Below are 21241 nucleotides of genomic sequence, written 5' to 3'. Positions count from 1 at the left end.
CATTCACTCAATGTGACAGCAAACTGTTCAATCCTCACAGCATGCAAAGATGGCGCTGTCAGGATACTCCGGTGCCGGCGGTAAGAGTGGGCTGTCATGTGACTGCAAGTATGCCATATGCAACAATTAGCAATATGCAAATGAATTGAGTGAGGCCTCGTACATCTAGTCGAAATGTGGCTGGAAGTATGCATATCGCTCACATCACTGCCTGCTCTAGCCACCAGCACCGGAGAATCCTGACATTGTAAAATCATTACAATGTGTGAACAGTACAAAGACTGCAGACTTTTATTAGAAACCTGGACAATTCCTTTAACTTCATTTTTTTTTTCTATTGCAAAGGAGAACTAATTGCTGAAATATTGTGATATGCTACAGATTTAAAGGCTGAAAAGCAGGTCAAATCAATTTTCTTCACAGAGTTTAAATTTCCTAAAATCTCATTTGCAAAGAAATACAGCAGATTTTCCGCACGCAAATCCACAGCAGAAAATTTGGAATGTAACATTAAACTTAGATCGCAGTTATATAACACACCTGTCCATTTAGGAGCCTCTTAGGGTATGTGCGCACGTTGCTTTTTACCTGCTTTTTACCTGCTTTTTTGCTGCTTTTTCTTCTGCGCTGTTTAATGCCAAAATGGATGTGTTCTTCTATTCAAGCAAAGTCTATGGGAATTTGGGTTTCTTGTTCACACTATGTTGTTCAAAATGCTGCCTTTTTGTGGCAGAACTTTGGTCAAAAACTCAGCTTTGCAGTGCAAAACCCAAATGGCAAAAACAATTGACATGTTGCTTCTTTGAAAAGCTGAGTTTTTGACCAAAGTTCTGCCACAAAAAGGCAGCATTTTGAACAACATAGTGTGAACAAGAAACCCAAATTCCCATAGACTTTGCTTGAATAGAAGAACACATCCATTTTGGCATTAAACAGCGCAGAAGAAAAAGCAGCAAAAAAGCAGGTAAAAAGCAACGTGCGCACATACCCTTAGGCTACATGCGCACGCTGCATCTTTTTGTGTTCACAAACTGCAGCCAAAACTGCACCTTGTCAGAGAGAGCCTGGAAATATCACAAAAAACGCATGTAATTTTAGGTGCATTTTTGGTGCGTTTTTGGTGCGTTTTTCACACCCTGCGTTTTTGTGACAAATGTTGACAAAAACGCAGGAAGAATGAACATGCTGCATTTTATTTGTCACAAACCTTTGACAAATAGGCTAAGTTCACACACTGCGTTTTTTTGACGCTGCGTTTTTGGCCGCTAAAAAGGCACAAAAACGCACTCGCGTCAAAAAAATGCGTCAAAAAACGCATGCGTTTTTAGGCTAGGTTCGCACACTGCGTCTTTTTGACGCTGCGTTTTTGGCCGCTAAAAATGCACAAAAACGCACCTGCGTCGAAAAAACGCATAAAAAAAGCATGCGTTTTTGCTGCGATTTGGTGCGTTTTTGGCTGCGTTTTGCTGCGTTTTTGATCTCTGCGTTTTGCTGCGTTTTTCCAATGCATTGCATGGGGGGAAAATGCAGGAAAACGCAGGAAAGAATTGACATGTCCATTTTTTTTTTAACTCAAAAACGCAGGTAAAAAAAACAGATGTGTGCGGACAGCAAAAATGAAAACTCATAGACTTTGCTGGGGAAGCAAAGTCCTGCAGTTTTGAGGCCAAAAACGCACCCGAAAAACGCGGAAAAACGCCGTGAAAAATGCACTGTGCGCACATAGCCTTACCGCGATTTGGTGCGTTTTTGGCTGCGTTTTGCTGCGTTTTTGATCTCTGCATTTTTCTGCGGTTTTCCAATGCATTGCATGGGGGGAAAAAGCAGAAAAACGCAGGAAAGAATTGACATGTCCATTTTTTTTTTAAGCTCAAAAACGCAGCTTAAAAAAACAGTTGTGTGTGGACAGCAAAAATGAAAACTCATAGACTTTGCTGGGTAAGCAAAGTAATGCAGTTTTGAGGCCAAAAACGCACCCGAAAAACGCGCAAAAACGCCGCGAAAAACGCACTGTGCGCACATAGCCATAAAACGCTGACAAATAAACTGCAACGTGCGCATGACAAATCTGACTTCTCATAGACTTTGCTGGGAAGTCTAATGTCAGAAAGTTCTGACAACAAAACTGCAGCAAAAAAGCAGGAAAAAAGCAGGAAAAAAAATCAACGTGCGCATGTAGCCTTATCCTCTATACTGCAAAGAGCAAGAAAAAAGAAAAATAAATTGAAGACAGGTGATGAATATCTATTCCCAAAATACTAGGTTCTACATGTACAGTTCCTATAGCCAGCGTTCATCTAAAAGTGAAGTCTATGCAGAAATCATACAGTTAATCATGCAGTTGTGAAAATATGTCCCAGCCCTGAAACATCATTATAGTCCATGCATAATAAATGTTTACATTTCCACAACTATGTGATTGATGACCAATTATAACTTGTTTTTAATATAAAACAATGGTTTACACAATATAGAGAGGCAGATTTGGATCAACAATCGTGTCTCATGAAAGGGTTTGGAGACTTTTGCATTATTTGCTTAGTTATCACTCGAAAGCATCTAAAGAATAAAACACAGCAACTGCAGCTTGTCATGAAACATGGCTGACTGTTCTCTATGGCATGCTATGTATCTCCTGGATAGTCTGATTCTGCAGCCGAGTGATCACACCACCTCTTCTTGATCAAATACTACATGTCATCACTGCACTTTTGTCATGTGTGTGTTTTGAACATGTGTAACTTATTTTCTTTGCCTTTGAATACAGCACAGACTGCTCTATCATGTACAGGAGGCATGTAGCTGCATACAGGGGCCATACCATGGGTGGCTCAGAATCTATAAAATGAGCCAGTGATTAAAGGGGTTGCCTTATGTCAGTCCCTATAGGGACTCTGTAAGTGAAAATGGAGAAGTGGAAATATATGGCTGACTGCAGTTAACCACAATAACAGCTGATCTCTATGCAAATCTTCATAACGTCTACTGCTTTAATAATAAAATGTAAATCAATGTTCAGATATGCTTGTTGTCAGTGAATGTAAACATTTTGTTTACAATCCAACAACTGGAAACCAGTACAGACTTCTTCTCATGGCTGACCATTTGCATCAATTGTATCCAATAAAAATGAATCTACACTGTAACATGTTCCACGCACTGACACATTGTAACAATATATTAGAACATTGTGTTGTGGGGGGAGGGGTGATTTGTGCAGTCTTGGAATTTACCAGATCATCCATTGCACCACACATAATCTCCAAAAATATTTCTTAATAAACCAATTAACATATAGACTCTATATTATAGAGCTATATAGCGGAGAGGCAACAACACCCAAATCTGCTCTCAGTTTCTGTGTGCAGATATGAATTGCATTTATCAGATTAATGGGTCTCTGCCCTTCAGTTTATGTGATCTTCTTTTGTTGTCCCTTGCATATACTCCACTGTTCCCTGTTATCAGCCATTTTTATTTCCAGTGGTGAAAACCTTACCCTACGTGCCCACATTGCTTCTTTTTCAGCACAAAAAAAGAATGTTTTGGCAGGAAAAAAGATGCTTTTTTGTGCTTTTTTACGCTTCTTATTTATTGAGATAGGGAAAAAAGCAGGAAAAAAAGCAGAAACAATTGCAATGCTGCTTCTTTTTTCAGCAGTAAAAAAAAAGCAAGGAAAAAAGAAGCAACATGTGCACAGCAAGTCACAGTTCTCATAGTCTTTGCTGGGATGCATTTTCCTTGCTTTTTATCGAGTTAAAAAAAAAAAAAAAGAAAAAGGAAAAAACCATGAAAAAAAGTGATATAAAGAATAGGCATTGATGGCATATCACTAGAAAAATGCATTCAATTCTAGAAACATAAGTGCTGTTCACATCCTCTTCGGTCAGTCCCTCTTTTCTAATACTAGGCTGCTGCTTGGTCAGCCATTGACTATAAACAGTCAATCATGCAAACTTTGAGAAAAGCAGAACGACTGATGGGACAAGTAGCACAGCAGTTTTATTATAGTGATATGTGGGGGTCCCAGGAGCTATACCCCCCACCCCCCTACTGATGAGACATTGATAGCATTTGGTAATTCTCTACCTGACATGTACATTTAGCCTTAAATGTTTAATAGCTGTCAAAAAAAAAATTGTTTAAAAGAACAGAGAGTCCTCAGTGGTTGATACCTAGCTGTCAGGTATTTCTACCAACCCAAACTAAATATATATTTTCTGTTTGCTTGTGGGCCATAAGCGTTCAGTGGAAGGAGGAAACAAAATGCTGTCAGACACCACTCATTGTGGTTTGTCTTCCCTGAGAACCCAAGAACCAGGCATTTAGATTCAACCTGCCTGATCCCTTACCCCAGTCCCCCCTTCCCTCACTCACAACATCATCTGATCAATTGTCAGTGAGGATGCAGGAGGTCTCCATCCATCAGAGATGGTGACTGATCCCCCAATATTCAGAGGGATTGGACAACTTTTCTTTAATGATTATGTTGACCTTACGCTATAAGGCCATGTGCGCACATTGCGGTCTTTCATGCATTTCCGCAGCGTTTTGAACGGTAGCGTTTTAATGCAAAAAATGCATGCGTTTTGATTTCCAAGCAAAGTCTATGGAAAATAGGCATATTGTGTGCGCACTATGCATCCAAAAACGCTGCGGTTTTTTGCGACAAAAATTTGTCAAAATCTCTGCGTTTGAAGAAGCAACATGTCAATTGTTTTTACCATTTTGGCAGCATTGTGCTAACATTGAAGTCAATGATAATTATCAAAACGCATCCTTAAAGAAATTTCTTGCGTTTTACATGCTTTTGGATTGCTAAACGCATGCTTTTTTGACAAAATCAAAGCATGCGTTTTTAACATTATAGTGAGGTCAAGATGTTTCCATTTGCCCTCACATCCATTCCGACATTAAAAAATGAGTAAAACAATACTTTTACTTTATTTGGAACATAATTATTAAATCTCAATAATAATTTTCGGTAAATTATCATTATAGTGTATGATTTAAAGGTAATTATTTTTATTTCTTTTTTTTTCATTTTTTTCCTACTGTTTGAATGTTCAAACTTTATTTATTTGTGTATTTGTATTGAAAACGCATCAATGAAAATGCATGTAAAAAGCGGCCAAAACGCGGCAAAAACGCATGCGTATTTCCTGCGTTTATGTGGTCAAAACCAAATTTGACAATGATAAATTCTGCCAGAGGATGCGTTCATTTCTGCAAGGTACTGGACGCAACGTGCGCACATGCACTAACCCCCTCTGCCTTATTGCCATAATCCCCCAGTTTATATAAGAGAAGACCCATGAAGTGTGATATAAGGCTATGACCGCACTTTGCGTTCTCCTACTTGCAGTTCTAAACGCACTTTTTGCCTTAATTGATTTGGCGAAAGTTGCTTGTTCCAGAAATTTAGCGCTAAAAACGCATGCGTATTTACCGCGTTTTCGATGCGTTTTCAGCGCTTTTTACATGCTTTTTCACCTGCATTTGGACAGATGCGTTTTGAACATCAAGACACTGCTAAATAAAGTTTATACAGTCAAACAGAATGAAAAAAAGAGAAAAAAAAACAATACATATATATTTTGTGAATTAAAATAGAAAAAAGTTTGTCATGAAATTATAGCGTTTTCCATAGACTATTATGGAAAAGCAAAACGCATGCCCTTTTGGCATGAAAACGCTGCAGCTCGAAACGCAGGTAAAAACACAAAGTGCGGTCATACCCTAAAAGACGTCTTGCCTATTCAAGAAAGCAGAATTACAACTATTGTAGTAGCAATGAGCAACAATGATTGTAACTTGGGTCCAGAAAAGAATTTGACCAAAGAATGATTTTTTCTTTTTTTAATTTTATACTAAGTAAACAAATTATAAAATTATGTCAGATAAAACGTTAGAAAAAGGTGATCCATATTTTTACCTTGGTTACAATACAGACCATATAAGTGAAGGATAAAAAAACATATTAAATAGGTAAAAATATGTAGATAGAATGGGTAAACAAAATGTACATCTTCCTGTGGGCCTACAGGAGTTTTGAGGAAGTGTGGCTCCTCCGGGGGGACACGGAAGTTGCACTGTGTTTTGACAACGAGCCTCTTTGTACAGACAGGTGGTTGTTTTGCTGTGACACAAGGAGAGCAGACGTCTTCTGATTCAGTCACTTATTGATAAGAGGATACAAGCAGTGACTAAGATTTATACTGTGCAGAATAAGAGGAAGATGTAAACAGGAAAGGAACGACCTGGATGTACGGGTCTCTTGGATAAACATTGTCACTGAGGGCACAGGAAAAAGCCTTATAAGGTCCTGCGACATCTTCCGTTAACGGTCTTGCTCCAAGACGTTTTCATCGAATTGCACAGTGATCTCTACACAATGCTTTGGAAAAAAGCCAGACAAAAAAATTGATACAGTAAACATTAATTTGGCACTTGCAACATCTCTATATTATTATTATTATAATTATTATTATTATGAATACTAGAAAAACTGAAATTACATTTCCTTTATAATTGTGTATGACATGTAATGACAGCCTGAAGCTACCTCGCTGAGAAGCTCCTATGACAGTATGACTCCCTGTCGTTCTTTCGGGACACTACGTGAAGACTGTATAAATAAAAAAAAAAAAAAATCTTTATTTTTTTATATAGCGCTAACATATTCCACAGCGCTTTACATACATCAGTAACACTGCCCCCATTGGGGCTCACAATCTAAATTCCCTACCTCTATGTCTTTGGAGTGTGGGAGGAAATCGGAGCACCCGGAGGAAACCCACACAAACACAGGGAGAACATACAAACTCCTTGCAGATGTTGTCCTTGGTGGGATTTGAACCTAGCACCCCAGCGCTGTAAGACTGCAGTGCTAACCACTGAGCCACCGTGCCACCCATCCACATCAATATTAGAACATATTCCACTTTAGAAGCCAATCAAGGTGTAGATATTAATTTAGATATGTTACCAGCAGACTAGCAGTGGTGTAGCCTCAGTTTTTGGACCCTCTCTAATTTTGTTTGTGGGATGGCCATCTTTTGGACAGGCAATGTATGTGTTGAGGAGGTCATTGGGCTTCTTGGGGTGAAGATGTCTCATGCACACCAAACATCTGAACATTTATGGTGGTTTGTTTCTTGGTGAGCCAAGAGCTGGAGAATAAGAAATCTGCAAGAGAATACAGACGTATGTGATGTTTAAGATGTGAGATAGCAGCTGCCGAGACATAAATATTGATGGGGTTAAGCTGGGCTGTGCTCTGTGCACCCCTCACACACTTGACTTAGAACCGCTTCATACCTTCATATTTGTCAGTGGTTGCTTGGCCAGGCACTGCGGTGGGCACCGGGGCTGCGAATTTCCTCTTTTCTAAGAAAATGTAGTGAACACACATACTGTAGACGCATTCTTGCATCAGTTTAATGTCAGAGCATCACTTATTGGAAGTTTTACCATTTGAGTCACTGGCCAGGAATAAATTAGAATGTGTGAAAGGTATTTTCTGCATCTTGAGAAATGCCTAACCTTGCAGAGGTCTGTAACATAGGTAATGGACAGAAGATGCGACGTTCAGACATTCACATCCCTCAATCCCACATCTGTGTACACACCTGAGGTATTGACGACACAGAAGACTCGGGAATACACTGGGCTGCCCAGGATTATGTCTTTTGGCATCTTTGCCATCCCAGTACTTAGCAGGGATCAAATTCAGAATACGTGGTCAAGACTTAGAAAAAAATATAAATCAGTAGTGGGTGAAATTACAGTAATGAAAATGCCAATCATGAAATACGACTTCATGGAAAATGGGGTTACATTTAAAGGAGTAGTCTCATCTTCAAAATGTTATGGCTAAGTAAACGGATAAAATTCACCCATGCACAGACACCTTTCCATTCAAAGCTATGCAAAGAGGGCCCCATTTTTGAGAACCAGTGATAGAATCAGCCTGTATCAGACAATTCTGGCATATAACCCGTGAATATGCCACAAATGTCAGAAATAACAATGTCCCTTTAATAAAGGGGATCAACTATTCAGGATCCTTTATTATAATCCAAATCAAAAAAGTCCATGGAGCCTCTGTTAGGAGTCTCAACACAGAAACTAGCCAGATATCTCTCCGGGAAGAACCTAGCCAAGGAGTGGCTCTTTTTAGGAAACCACCATATGAAATGACCCTTTTAGTCAATATCCAACTCTTTGATAAGTTTAAAGATATGACAAGGGAAATACCAAGGCCAGGTATCCATCCACAGACAGCTGTTTCGGGGTATTGCCCCTCATCAGTGTGAAGTAGGATTCTGTCCAGGTGGGAGCAATGCCTAGTAGACCAACAAGACAAAACAATTGATTTGCATATTTCCCAGGGGGGCAATGCACTTAGGATTTCACTGTATTGAGCGCCCTCGTTGGCTGCCGGCAGTGTTTACTCTGGCTGGTCTCCCCGAGATCAGTGATTGTTTTGTCTTGTTGGTCTACTAGGCATTGCTCCCACCTGGCCAGAATCCTACTCCACACTGATGATGGGCAATACCATGAAACAGCTGTGTGTGGATGGATACCTGGCCTTGGTATTTCCTTTGTCATGTCTTTAAACTTGTCAAAGAGTTGGATAGTGACTAAAAGGGTCATTTCATATGGTGGTTATGGTGGTTTCCTAAAAAGAGCCACTCTTGGCTAGGTCCTTCCCGGAGGGATATTTGACTAGTTTCTGTGTTGAGACTCCTAACAGAGGCTCCACGGACTTTTTTGATGATTTGCATATTTCCCAGGGGGCAATGCACCTAGGATTTCACTGTATTGAGCGCCCTCGTTGGCTGCCGGCAGTGTTTTCGCTGGCTGGTCTCCCCGAGATCAGTGATTGTTTTGTCTTTTTATAATCCAGGAAATAGATTCTTCTGGTGCACCCAACAGTCGACACTTTACATGGTCAGCCCACTGATTTCATTGTAAGGCTTCATTTCCCATGTGGTGGCGCTGCCTGCTGACAGCGTCTCTCACATATTGCTGGGGGGTATAGCAGCGGGACTTTGATCAAACGATAGCAAACCCTTCTAACAAAGAGGGATTGCCCAACGTGGAGAGCACTTTTAATGCTCATCCGCCCCAGAACCACATTTAGCTCGTCGAAGGAAGTGTGAGCATTAAGTTGGCCACGAACATGAAATGGACTTTCAGCAGTTAGCTATCTCTCCCAATATATCTCACTCCTCATACACGAGAGCTTGATATTTTCAAGAGTTCATGTGTTTTCAACAGGGAGAGAGAATAAATCTTCTGCCAGCCTCCTCTTGCTGCAGGGTATCTATCGCCTGTGAAAACAAAACGATTGGGTGCTGAAATTTCAACATCGTAATCTTTTTTGAAATTGCTTGTTGGTCGAGCGATCTTTCAGCCAATTTCTATCCAACGTTTATGGCTAATGTAAAAACAAAGATCTTAATTGACTCAAGAGCCAATGTTCTGCATAGATGGTTTGCCTTCAGAATTAGATCTTTTGAGACCCCAAGTCTGACACCTTCCAAAAACTTCATAAGCTTGTGGCAACTTTGTTACATCTCTTGAAACTTGAAGGAGAAGTCTAAAGAAAAGGAAGCAAAACCAATCTGTAAGAAGTGGCCTTCTTTTATTCAGTGGCTGCCGACCACAGAGGAAATTAAAGATCTTTTTAATTAAAGAATCCTTTATACTATCCCTCACCGCACTGCATGGATCATGCCTCCGAGCTTCTGTGGAGAATGGGTTATGTTAGGACAGAACCTGATGGCTATGGGAAACAGTTTTCAGGGGAAGCAGAAATGCGGAAGGGACTGAGGGAAGGTTTCTTCTTGTATTTACAATAATACAGAGTATTATGTAAACCTCTGATAACAGTATTGTAACAACAACCACATGATCTGGACTGATTTTCATCCTTTTGTTATAAAGTGACACATGTCATTTAATGACAGAATGCGGAGATCTTGAAAAATGTTAGGAACTGATTCTCTCAAGGTAAACTACATAAGGTTTATTAAGCTTGTATACAAGCTGTAGTGCCCTTTTAAGGAATCATGCACACAGCCATATATTAGAAATTTGTGTTATATCCTTCTGTAATATGGCGTCCATTTACTCCTTGGATCCATATTATACCTTTGTATTGTTATGGAATCTGTGAGAAAAACATTGTAGCATGTGCTATCAGCAGCCTTATTACGGAAAATGTTGTGCCACTATAAGGGCACCGTACAGTTGCATACAGTGTCCTAGTGGTGGGACCTGCTTTTATCTCAAAAATAGGTCCCGCTGCATACCACAGTCAGAGGAGAGGTGGTTGCCCATGTGCAGCCCTGTCTTAAAGTATACTGGAGGTACAAAAATACCTTGCTTCATTGGAGCAAGTTAAGTGACAATTTTTGGAGCTCATATGGCAACGACTTTAGAGCTTTGCATTCACTACCGCCTCTCCACTGGCAGTGGCACGATGGAGCCCTTCTCTTGAGATAAATGCAGATCCCAGTGGAGGGACCCACATCTATCACACATTATTTATTTTCATTGTGCACGGTTTATAACAAATAAAGTACAGCTATCAGAGCCCTTTGGTAAAATACAGCTAAAAATACATATTTAATGACAGCAAGCAAAAATATTGAAATTGTAGAAATGATTCACAAGATATGATAGAAAATTGCTAAAGTTTTCATGATATTTGCAATATAGTTGATTTGCTAAAGCAGAAATCCCATTTTTATCTATATAACGTTGCATTTTATTTTATTACTTGACTGAACATTTCTAGTCCTGCGAAAACTGAACTGGATGGTGGAAGTTGTGCTCATTGCGGTAGATGATACGGAAATGTTGTTCTATGGGATCTAAGCCAACGTGCATATAAACATTGGCAGGGTGTAATCTAGGTGTGTTCATTCCTGATGAACAGAACACCCTCAATACATGTGACAATTATTTACAGGCTAGTGTCTTTTTCGGACACCACTCATTTGTAAAGTCCATGTGGATCATCATTTGAGGTGTGTGCTCCCCATATAACTTCAGCCATTAGCGTTTGAACAGCAGTTACATTAAGAAAAATCAACATGAAAAACAAACAAGCAGATACATAAACTGGGGAGAGTGGATAATGTACATGATGGCCCCTCTGGAGAAGGAAGGGCCCCCAATGAGTAATCAGAACTCAGACTATAAAACACTTAATCCAGCTACAGGATGAAAAGTGCATACATAGTCTGCTGCGGTGACTCAAGACAGGTTTGTACAGTGTTAGTCAATAGGTAAGAAACAAGAGAGAAGACAACGCTCTGACGAGGTCGATCTTGTGCTGCTTCCTGTGCAAAGATGGCTGGCTGCCAACCCAACAACGAGCAAAATCTACAGAATTATTGCTCTTCCTTAACTGCTGCTGATAATAGGATAAAAAAAAATATTTGGGTTAAATAATCTGAAAATAGTCAGGACCCGATTAGTGATTGGTCTAAATGTTCTGGTTTATCAGGTAATAAATAAACCTCACTTACATACAATATATACAGAGATGTATTGGCCACGTGTTAATCACTAAATTCAGATTTTTTTAATTCAGTCCCATTTACATCTGTGACCTAGTCTCCCGGTACCTACCCGCACGCAACCTCAAATCCTCACAAGATCTCCTTCTCTACTCCTCTCTTATCTCCTCTTCCCACAATCGCATACAAGATTTCTCCCGTGCCTCCCCCATACTCTGGAACGCTCTACCTCAGCATATCAGACTCTCCCCTGCCATGGAAAGCTTCAAGAGGAACCTCAAGACCCATCTCTTGCAACAAGCCTACAACCTATATTAACCCTCAGTCCAGTACACCACTGCGCAACCAGCTCTGTCCTTACCTATTGTACCATCACCCATTCCCTATAGACTGTGTTCCCTCGCGGGCAGGGTCCTCTCTCCTCCTATACCAGTCTGTTTTGTATTGTTAGTGATTGTTGTATGTATACCCTCTTTTACTGTAAAGCGACATGGAAAAAATGGCGCTATAATAATAAATAATAATAATAATTTCCCACTGGCGTATAATATCCGGCCACTCGCCCTCCCCCCAGATGTATAACCTCTGACCCCCTGCTGTGTCGTCTGCCTTTACTAACGTGCCATAATGACCAGTGGTGCAGCGCTCTCTGATACCAGTGCAGTCCTGTAATAGGAGCCACCGGGGTAACAAGTTCGTTCCTTTAATTTCTTCCTCTTAAATGTTTCCTCATCACCTGTGAGTGATATTATTGAGAAGTGGAAGGAACCGCAGCAACTTGGCCCCCCATTCTGTAATGTTACAGGGTCTTCCTTTCATGGCTGAGGAGCAGAGGGCAGAAAAAAAGTCACCACTGCTCTGCTGACTCCATAACTGCAGAGTCCATACCTCTGGTAACATCAGCACATATGCTGCTCCCAACAGCTTCATGGCCGAGCAACTACAGCAGACGTACATCACCAAGCACAATGCTGTGCATCAGATGGAGTGGTGTAAAGCCACCACCACTGGATTCTGGATAAGACGTGTTTTATGCAGTGATGGATCACACTTCTCTACCTGGTGTCTGATGGACGAGTCTGGGTTTTGTGAACACCAGGAGAAAGCTTGGTGGAAGAAGAATTATGTTATGGGCTTGTTTTAAAGTCTTGACCCCGTAGTTGCAGTTAAGAGAAATATTAATGCTTCAACAAACAAGACATTGGATATGTAGACAATTACAGCTTCCATTTTGTGGGAACAGTTTGAGGAAACCCCTTTTTTGTTCCCCATATCTGTAATCAGTGCACAAGGTCCATACAGATATGGAGGGGGGAAGAACATGACCAGCTGCACAGGGCCCGAATCTCAACCAAGTTATAGAACAGAGATTATGCGCCCAATCTCACCCCATCAGGGTCACGTCACAAATGCTCTTCTGGATGAAGGGGCAAACTTTCCCAAAATCTTGTAGAAATCCTTCCCAAAAGAGCGGGAGCCGTTATACCTGCAGATGAGCCGATGCCATATTAATGTCTAAGGATGTAGAATGGGAGGTCAGAGGAGGTATATAGTGTATACCGTATATACAGTTACCTTTTTTTTAATAAGGAATCTTATAACTCAAAGTTTGAATAAATATATTTGTAAGAAAGAGCTGAAATAACCAAAGATCAGAAAGAGAAAATCGAACAAATAGAATCAAATATTGTAAGAAACTTCGTTATAGTATCATATCCAGTTCCGTACACTCACACAATCGTCATTGAAGCATTGGATAATTCAGAAGGTTTTAATGTAAATTATTTATAACCTATCTCTTATCCATATCCATATAGCTATATACATTTATCTATATCTATCTTTTTGTATATCTATTTCATAGCGATCTGTGTTAAATTCCTTCAACGTGTGACCATATTGGTACTTGATATAACTGGGATCACTAGATTTCCAGCATTTTGTCCTAAAAAAAAGTCTGTAAAACTAACTTCAGACCTGAATCTTCTATTATAACTTTGTTTTCTAACAAGAGGGAGTTCCTAACTTGCTATTTATGTGGCCTCCATTAGACTTTTTGATTAGATCAGATGCTGAATTGAAATATCTCTCTCCCTTTAGATATATACGAGTTGTTTAGTTTTGTCCTTTCATATACCCATCTTCCAGCAGGCCCTTTATGTATCGTCCATAGCTAATTATCTATTGTCCAGCATTTCACAGGGCTCCATACACTGCACAAGGCTTAGCGGTTTCTTCTGTCAGGTGCTTTATTTTAAACACGTAGGTTTTATTTTATTTTTTTTGCAGGTTTTAAGCACACACCCCAGAGACTCAGATTCATGTTGGCTAGTAACTATTTCAGCTATGCCATTGACGTCAATAGTCATTTAAGAAAGTCCGTGGCCCGCCCCTTTTCTCACTCCTGCCAAAGAACTGCAGGCAGGAGCATTTTCAAGAATTAGAAGCAGATTTTGTCTAAGAATGAGGAAACAACATCTAGATAACAATTTTTACTATAAATGTGAAGGTCGCATTTACTTTGTCTAGTAATGGCAAATGGGAAAAACCCACAGTGACTGAAACTGATCATGTAAAAAAAAATAAGACTAACCTATTGTTAGAGAAAATGTTGCACTGTGAACAAATAATGTGACATAGAGAAGGGCTCATGGGTTTAGAGCTGAAACATTCCTCAGTTATAGGTGATGTGAAGAAACCCTTTTTTTCATAGTGGAGTGCTCTTTATGTTTTGATAGATATAACATATATAGATATGCAATAGTATAGATATGTGATAAATTGTGGATAGAAGGATATGCAAATGATAGATAAATAAATCCAAAGAAAGGAAAGGCAGCACTCCAGCAGTAGGTGACAACCAGGTGATGACGAATATTGGCCAACGTGGCAAAGTTTTGGTTAAAAACACTGAATCTTTATCACAAAAAAATTCAGTATTATGAACTGAAAATCTTTTCCTTTTCTTTGAATTTGTCTGGAGAAATTTGATACATAGCCTGGAGGCTTTCCCCCGAAAACTGGTGCTGCTTTGACAGACAGACAGATACAGTGCCTTAAAAAAGTATTCATACCCCATGAACTTATACACTGTTTTTCACATTACACCCACAAACTTAAATACATTTTATGTGATATAACAACACTACAAGAATTAGTGAAGTGTAAAGGAAATGATTAATGGTTTTCGAATTCGTTTAAATATATAAATCTGAAAATTGAATTTAGCCCCCTGAGTCAATACATTGTAGGACCTTTACGCTGCAGTTACCGCTGCAGGTCTTTTGGTGGATGTCTCGCCAGCTTTGCACATCTAGAGATTATATTTTTCCCCCTTCTGCTTTCCATTCTTCTCTATCTCAGTGAGATTGGATGGAGATGTCTGTGATCAGCCATTTTCACATCTTATCAGATTCTCAATGAGGTTTCAGTCTGGACTGTGACTGGACCATTCACATCACACACATGAACGTGGTTTGATCTAAACCATCCATTGTATGTCTGGTAGGATGTTTAGGGTCGTTGTCCTGCTGGTAAGTGAACCTACACCCTAGTCTGAAATCTTTGTGACCTCTAACAGGTTTTTCTAGAGGATTGCCCTGTATATACCTCCATCCATCTTCTCATCAACTCTGACCAGATTCTCTGCCCATGCTGAAGAAAATCCTCCACACAGCAGGATGCTACCACCACCACCACGTGTGACAGCGGGGATAGTATTTTCACGTTGATGTGCAGTATTGGTTTTCTGCTAAACATAGTGTTTTGCATTTAGCCCAAAATTTATACTTTGGGCTCACCTGACAAGAGCACCTTCTTCCACATGAAATGTAGGGGACCCAGCGAGCATGTGGAAGAAAGTTCTCTGGTTAGATGAGACTAAAGTAGAATTTGGACTCTGCATCCAATCTCACTGAGCTAGAGCTATTTTGAACACAAAAGAGATATCCCCCGAAAGACTTGCAGCAGTAATAGCAGCAAAAAATAGTTATACAAAAAGTTGACTCGGGGAGGGGGCTAAATACAAATGCATGTCACAATTTTCAAATTTATATATTTTTTAAATATTTAGAAAACCGTGTAACATTTCCTTTACAAATACTTGCTGCTTAGTGTTGGTATATTGCATAAAATTCCAAGAAAATACATTTAAGTTTCTGGGTGTAATGTGAAAAAATATGTAAACAGTCACAGGGTATGAATACTTTTTCAAGGCACTGTATATATGACAAATAAGATATAGATAGACAAACAGGTGGATATAAGATTGATAGGGTCAGTGGAATTTTACTAAATGTTAAATTGCTGATAAAATGTTTATGTGACGGAGGTCTAAAGCCTGCTTTACATGTTACGATTCTGCATACGATATCGTATGCGATCGTAACCGCCCCCATCGTATGTGCGGCACGTTCAATTTTGTTGAATGTGCCGCACAAACGATTAACCCCCGTCACACGTACTTACCCATCCATACGACCTCGATGTGGGCGGCGAACGTCCACTTCCTGGAGTGGGAGGGATGTTCGGCGTCACATCGACGTCACGCGGCAGCCGGCCAACAGAAGCGGAGGGGCGGAGATGAGCGGGACGTAAACATCCCGCCCACCTCCTTCCTTCCGCATTCCTGTCCAGGAGCCGCAGGACGCAGGTAAGATCTGTTCATCGTTCCCGGGGTGTCACACACTGCGATGTGTGCTACCCCGGGTACGATGAACAACCTGACGTTCAATTCATGAGTAATGAACGACGTGCGTGCGATGAACATTTTACCGTTCATTCGCAATCGCACGTAGCTGTTACACACTACAATGTACCTTACAAAGCCGGATGTGCATCACTTACGACGTGACCCCGCCGACACATCGTAAGGTATATTGTAGTGTGTAAAGCGGGCTTTAGGCTATGTGCCCACAGGACTCTGTACCCGCGGATTTTGCCGAGGACAACCTGCGGATATATCTGGATTTTCTAGATAAATCCGCAGGTTTTAGCAAGTACAGACACTCCCCATATTATCCTATGGGACATGGGGAGTGTCTGTGTCCATGCTGCAGTATGTGCGGCTGCGGCGGAATATGCTGCGGATGTCCAGCAGCCGCACATAACTGTATGTCAATTATTCCTGCGGAAATACCTGCGGAATTCCCGACCCTTCACTACGGAGATAGAGGCTGGGACTTCCGCATGTACAGTTAGGTCCAGAAATATTTGGACAGTGACACAAGTTTTGTTATTTTAGCTGTTTACAAAAACATGTTCAGAAATACAATTATATATATAATATGGGCTGAAAGTGCACACTCCCAGCTGCAATATGAGAGTTTTCACATCCAAATCGGAGAAAGGGTTTATGTGAGGTAGCACGGTCGGCTGCGCAGCAGAAGACACGGGATCCAGGCATTAAGGTTCACAGCACACGGCTTTAATGTCCAAACAAAAGTCCACAACAATATACATGTGCCTCTCCAGCAGAGAGCTCAGGGAGTTGTGTTCACTCCCTCACACTCGGCACACCTGCCCTTGTTCCTGTTTCCATTTAACCCTTCCTTCAGCCTGTAGGGAAACAGCATTAACCCTAGAGTGGATTCACTTTCTATCATGGAGTGAGCACAACCGAGGCGAGACATACCGGCCGTCATAGATAACCCCGGTCACAGTCTCACATACCCCTCCCCTCAGTTCAAGCGTGCGGGGTTGAACTCCCGCCATCAAACATGGGCCGCGGGACAAGGCATCGGCGTTGCCCTGCAACCTACCGGCCCTATGTTCAACCGTAAACCGGAAGTTCTGCAGAGAAAGGAACCACCGGGTAACCCGGGCATTCCGTTCCTTGGCGGACCTCATCCAGACCAGTGGAGAGTGATCCGTCACCAAGCGAAACTGCCGTCCCAGCAGGTAATAGCGTAGGGACTCCAAGGCCCACTTGATCGCCAGGCACTCCTTCTCCACTACGCTATAATTCCGCTCGGGAGGGGTGAGCTTCCTACTTAAGAAGGTGACAGGGTGTTCCTCCCCCTGAACCACCTGAGACAACACTGCCCCCAGGCCGACCTCTGAGGTGTCAGTCTGTACTATGAACTCCTTCTGGAAATCAGGGTGTACGAGAACGGGCTGTCCGCACAGGACCCCCTTCAGGGCCCGGAAGGAGTCCTCGGCCTGCGGAGTCCAGCGCACCATGACGGACTTCTTGCCTTTGAGAAGGTCCGTCAAGGGGGCTGATAGTCCCGCAAAATCCTTTACAAACCTCCTGTAGTACCCCACGATACCCAGGAAGGCCCTAACCTGCTTCGTGGTCAGGGGTCTAGGCCACTTCTGGATCGCCTCAACCTTGTTAACTTGGGGCTTAATCACTCCTTGGCCTATCACGTAGCCCAAGTAGCGGGCTTCCGTGAGACCCAACGCACATTTCTTGGGATTGGCTGTCAATCCGGCTGTTCAAAGCGCGTCCACCACCGCTTGTACCTGTTCCAAGTGGGTCTGCCACTCGGAGCTGTAAATAATGATGTCATCAAGGTACGCTGATGCATACGCCTGGTGGGGTTCCAGCACTAAGTCCATCAACCTCTGGAACGTGGCCGGAGCGCCATGTAACCCAAAAGGCAAGACAACATAGTGGAAGAGACCCTCTGGCGTAACAAAAGCGGTTTTCTCCTTGGCGGACTCAGTCAGTGGCACCTGCCAGTACCCCTTGGTCAGGTCGAGCGTGGTAAAATATCGCGCCTGTCCCAGCCTATCAATCAGCTCATCCACCCGGGGCATGGGGTAGAGATCGAACTTGGATATTTCGTTCAATCCCCTAAAGTCATTGCAGAACCTTAAGGAGCCATCGGGTTTTGGTATTAGGACAATCGGACTAGCCCATTCACTTCGGGATTTTTCGATGACCCCCAGGCGTAACATTGTCTTTACTTCCTCCGATATGGCTTGTCGTCGAGCCTCCGGTACCCGGTATGACTTCAGGCGTACCTTCAGGTGGGGCTCGGTGACAATATCATGTCGTATCAGACTGGTCCTACCGGGCAGCTCGGAGAAGACATCGGGGTTCTGCTGAACCAACCGTCTGGCCTCTCGCCTCTGAGTCTTGGTGAGGGCTTCTCCAATCCTTACTTCCGGTTCATCCTCTCCGGAGGTCGCTGGAGCCGGAGGTGAACGACCCGAAGAGGAGGGAGATGGGGAAAAAACAGCCATCAGGCTTTCCCGTTCCTGCCAAGGTTTTAATAGGTTGACATGGTATATTTGTTCAGGTTTCCGCCTACCGGGCTGCAATACTTTATAGTTAACCACCCCGACTCTCTCCTTTATCTCGTAGGGGCCTTGCCACTGAGCCAGGAATTTACTCTCCGCCGTGGGGATTAATACCAACACCCGATCCCCGGGTTTAAAGGTCCGCACGGTGGCTTGTCTATTGTAGCGGCCGCTTTGCGCGGCCTGAGCCTCCTGTAAATGCTCCTTCACAATTGGCATAACCACGCTTATGCGGTTCTGCATTCCTAAAATGTGTTCAATCACACTTTTATGGGGGGTGGGCTCCTGCTCCCATGTTTCCTTTGCCAGGTCCAACAATCCCCGGGGATGTCGCCCTATAACAATTCAAAAGGCGAAAACCCCGTGGATGCCTGTGGCACCTCACGGATGGCAAACATCAAATAGGGAAGCATCATATCCCAGTCTTTCCCGTCTTTTGAAATCACCCTTTTTAGCATGGTTTTCAGGGTTTTATTGAAACGTTCCACTAAACCGTCCGTTTGAGGATGATACACAGACGTACGCAACTGCTTGATCTGGAGTAGCCGGCATAGCTCTTTGGTCACTTTAGACATGAATGGGGTCCCCTGATCCGTCAGGATCTCCTTGGGCAACCCCACCCGGCAGAACACCGCAAACAACTCCCGAGCTATAAGCTTGGCTGCAGTATGTCTGAGAGGTATCGCCTCGGGATACCGGGTGGCATAGTCAACGATCACTAGGATGTGTTGGTGCCCTCGAGCGGACTTTACGAGGGGCCCCACCAGATCCATCCCTATCCGTTCAAAAGGGACTTCTATAATGGGTAACGGTACCAACGGACTGCGAAAATGGGTCAGGGGTGCGGTAAGCTGACACTCCGGGCAGGTTTCGCAGAACCGTTTTACCTCCCCAAAGACCCCGGGCCAATAGAACCTTTGCAATATTCGCTCCTGCGTTTTCTTGACCCCTAGGTGGCCACTCATCAGGTGTTTATGAGCCAAGTCGAGGACCCGCCGGCGATACGGCTGGGGCACCACCAACTGTTCTACCCCCACGCCCCGTATTTCATCTACCCGGTAGAGTAAATCTTGCTTAAGAGCGAAATGGGGGTACCTTACCTGGGCACCGGGCAGCTGTGCCACCCCGTCAACTACTGTCACCCGACTCCGGGCATGTATTAACGTAGGGTCCTGGAGTTGGGCTGTCCCAAACGTATCCGGGGACGCCTCCAACTCCGGGATGGGCTCGACCATCTCAGCCTCTCCTGCCAATACCTCTAGGGGTGACCTATCGGGTTCACACTCTGTCCCTATCATGGTGACCCCTACGGCAGGCGTCCCGGATTCAGGATTGTAGGGCTCAGGTCCCGGACTGACCAATATCTGAGGGGACTTAGGGGGTCCCCTCCATAAAGTCCAAAAATAGGGCAGATCCCTTCCTAGGATCACGTCATAAGGAAGAGTGTTAAGAAGTCCCACCTCATGTTGCACCTGACCGCAAGGTGCTGTGATGGTGACAATCCCCGTGGGATAGTCTCGGCGGTCCCCATGTATGCAAACCACCCCCACGGTACGTCCTGTGGCCTTTACTTTAGCCCTCAAGGTGGATCGCACAAGGGTCACTAAGCTTCCGGAATCCAACAATCCTGTAACCGGACATCCATTCACCTGTATTTGGCACAAGTGGGGCTCCGTCTCTGGGGAGACCAGGTCAGCGGTACACACCACCTGAGCATACATTGAACCCCGCCGGGTAACCCCACAATCCATGGGCTCCGTGGTGAGGGGACACTGGGCTTCCATATGTCCCACCCGCTGGCACCGCCAACATCTAATGGGGACGGAAACCCCCTTGACGGGTTGTCGTTTAGGGTACAGAACCTTCCGGACCTCAGGAATGGCGGCCGCGGCCTCAGACGGGGCGGTAGGGGACTCCTGCACCGTTGTCAGCGGTGGGTCCTTGGCCCTCGGCTTGGAGGGGCCGGACCGACGGGCGGTACGCAAAGTCTCAGTGTCCCGTATCAAGTCCTGCGTAGCCACATGCCGCTCTACCAGGGACACTAATTGGTCCAGGGTACTCGGGTCACCCTGTCCTACCCACCGTTGAACGGTGACGGGTAAAGTGCGCACAAAACGATCCACTACTACCCTTTCCACCATTTGCGCCGGGCTCAGAGTGTCAGGCTGCAACCACTTTTTTACAAGATGCAACAAGTCATAGGCCTGGGAGCGGACGGGTTTGGCTTCCTCATAGAACCACTGATTTACCCGCTGAGCCCGTACATAGGTATTCACCCCCAACCGAGCCAGTATTTCGGCTTTTAGGGTCGCATAGTCAATGGCGTCCTCGGTACAGAGGTCCAGATACGCTTTTTGGGATTCCCCTGTCAGATAGGGCGACAATACCTCAGCCCACTGGGGGGTCGGCAGCTTTTCCCGCTTGGCCACCCGCTCAAACACCGCCAGGAACGCTTC

General features: G+C 43.4%; 1 long non-coding RNA gene across 1 annotated transcript in view; it reads right to left on the bottom strand.

Moving 5' to 3' along the window:
* Positions 1–5944: 5944 nt before the first annotated feature.
* LOC142248915 (uncharacterized) overlaps positions 5945–21241 on the bottom strand; it is a 198391-nt gene continuing 183094 nt past the window's right edge. Inside the window, exon 3 of the long non-coding RNA XR_012724959.1 lies at positions 5945–6397. This is a non-coding gene — a long non-coding RNA (uncharacterized LOC142248915). The remainder of the gene's footprint in view (positions 6398–21241) is intronic.

The sequence above is a fragment of the Anomaloglossus baeobatrachus genome, chromosome 8 (assembly GCF_048569485.1).
Source record: "Anomaloglossus baeobatrachus isolate aAnoBae1 chromosome 8, aAnoBae1.hap1, whole genome shotgun sequence".
In the NCBI taxonomy this organism is placed as follows: domain Eukaryota; kingdom Metazoa; phylum Chordata; class Amphibia; order Anura; family Aromobatidae; genus Anomaloglossus; species Anomaloglossus baeobatrachus.
Note: the sequence above shows the minus strand (reverse complement) of the source record. Positions and strands in the feature narration are given on the sequence as shown.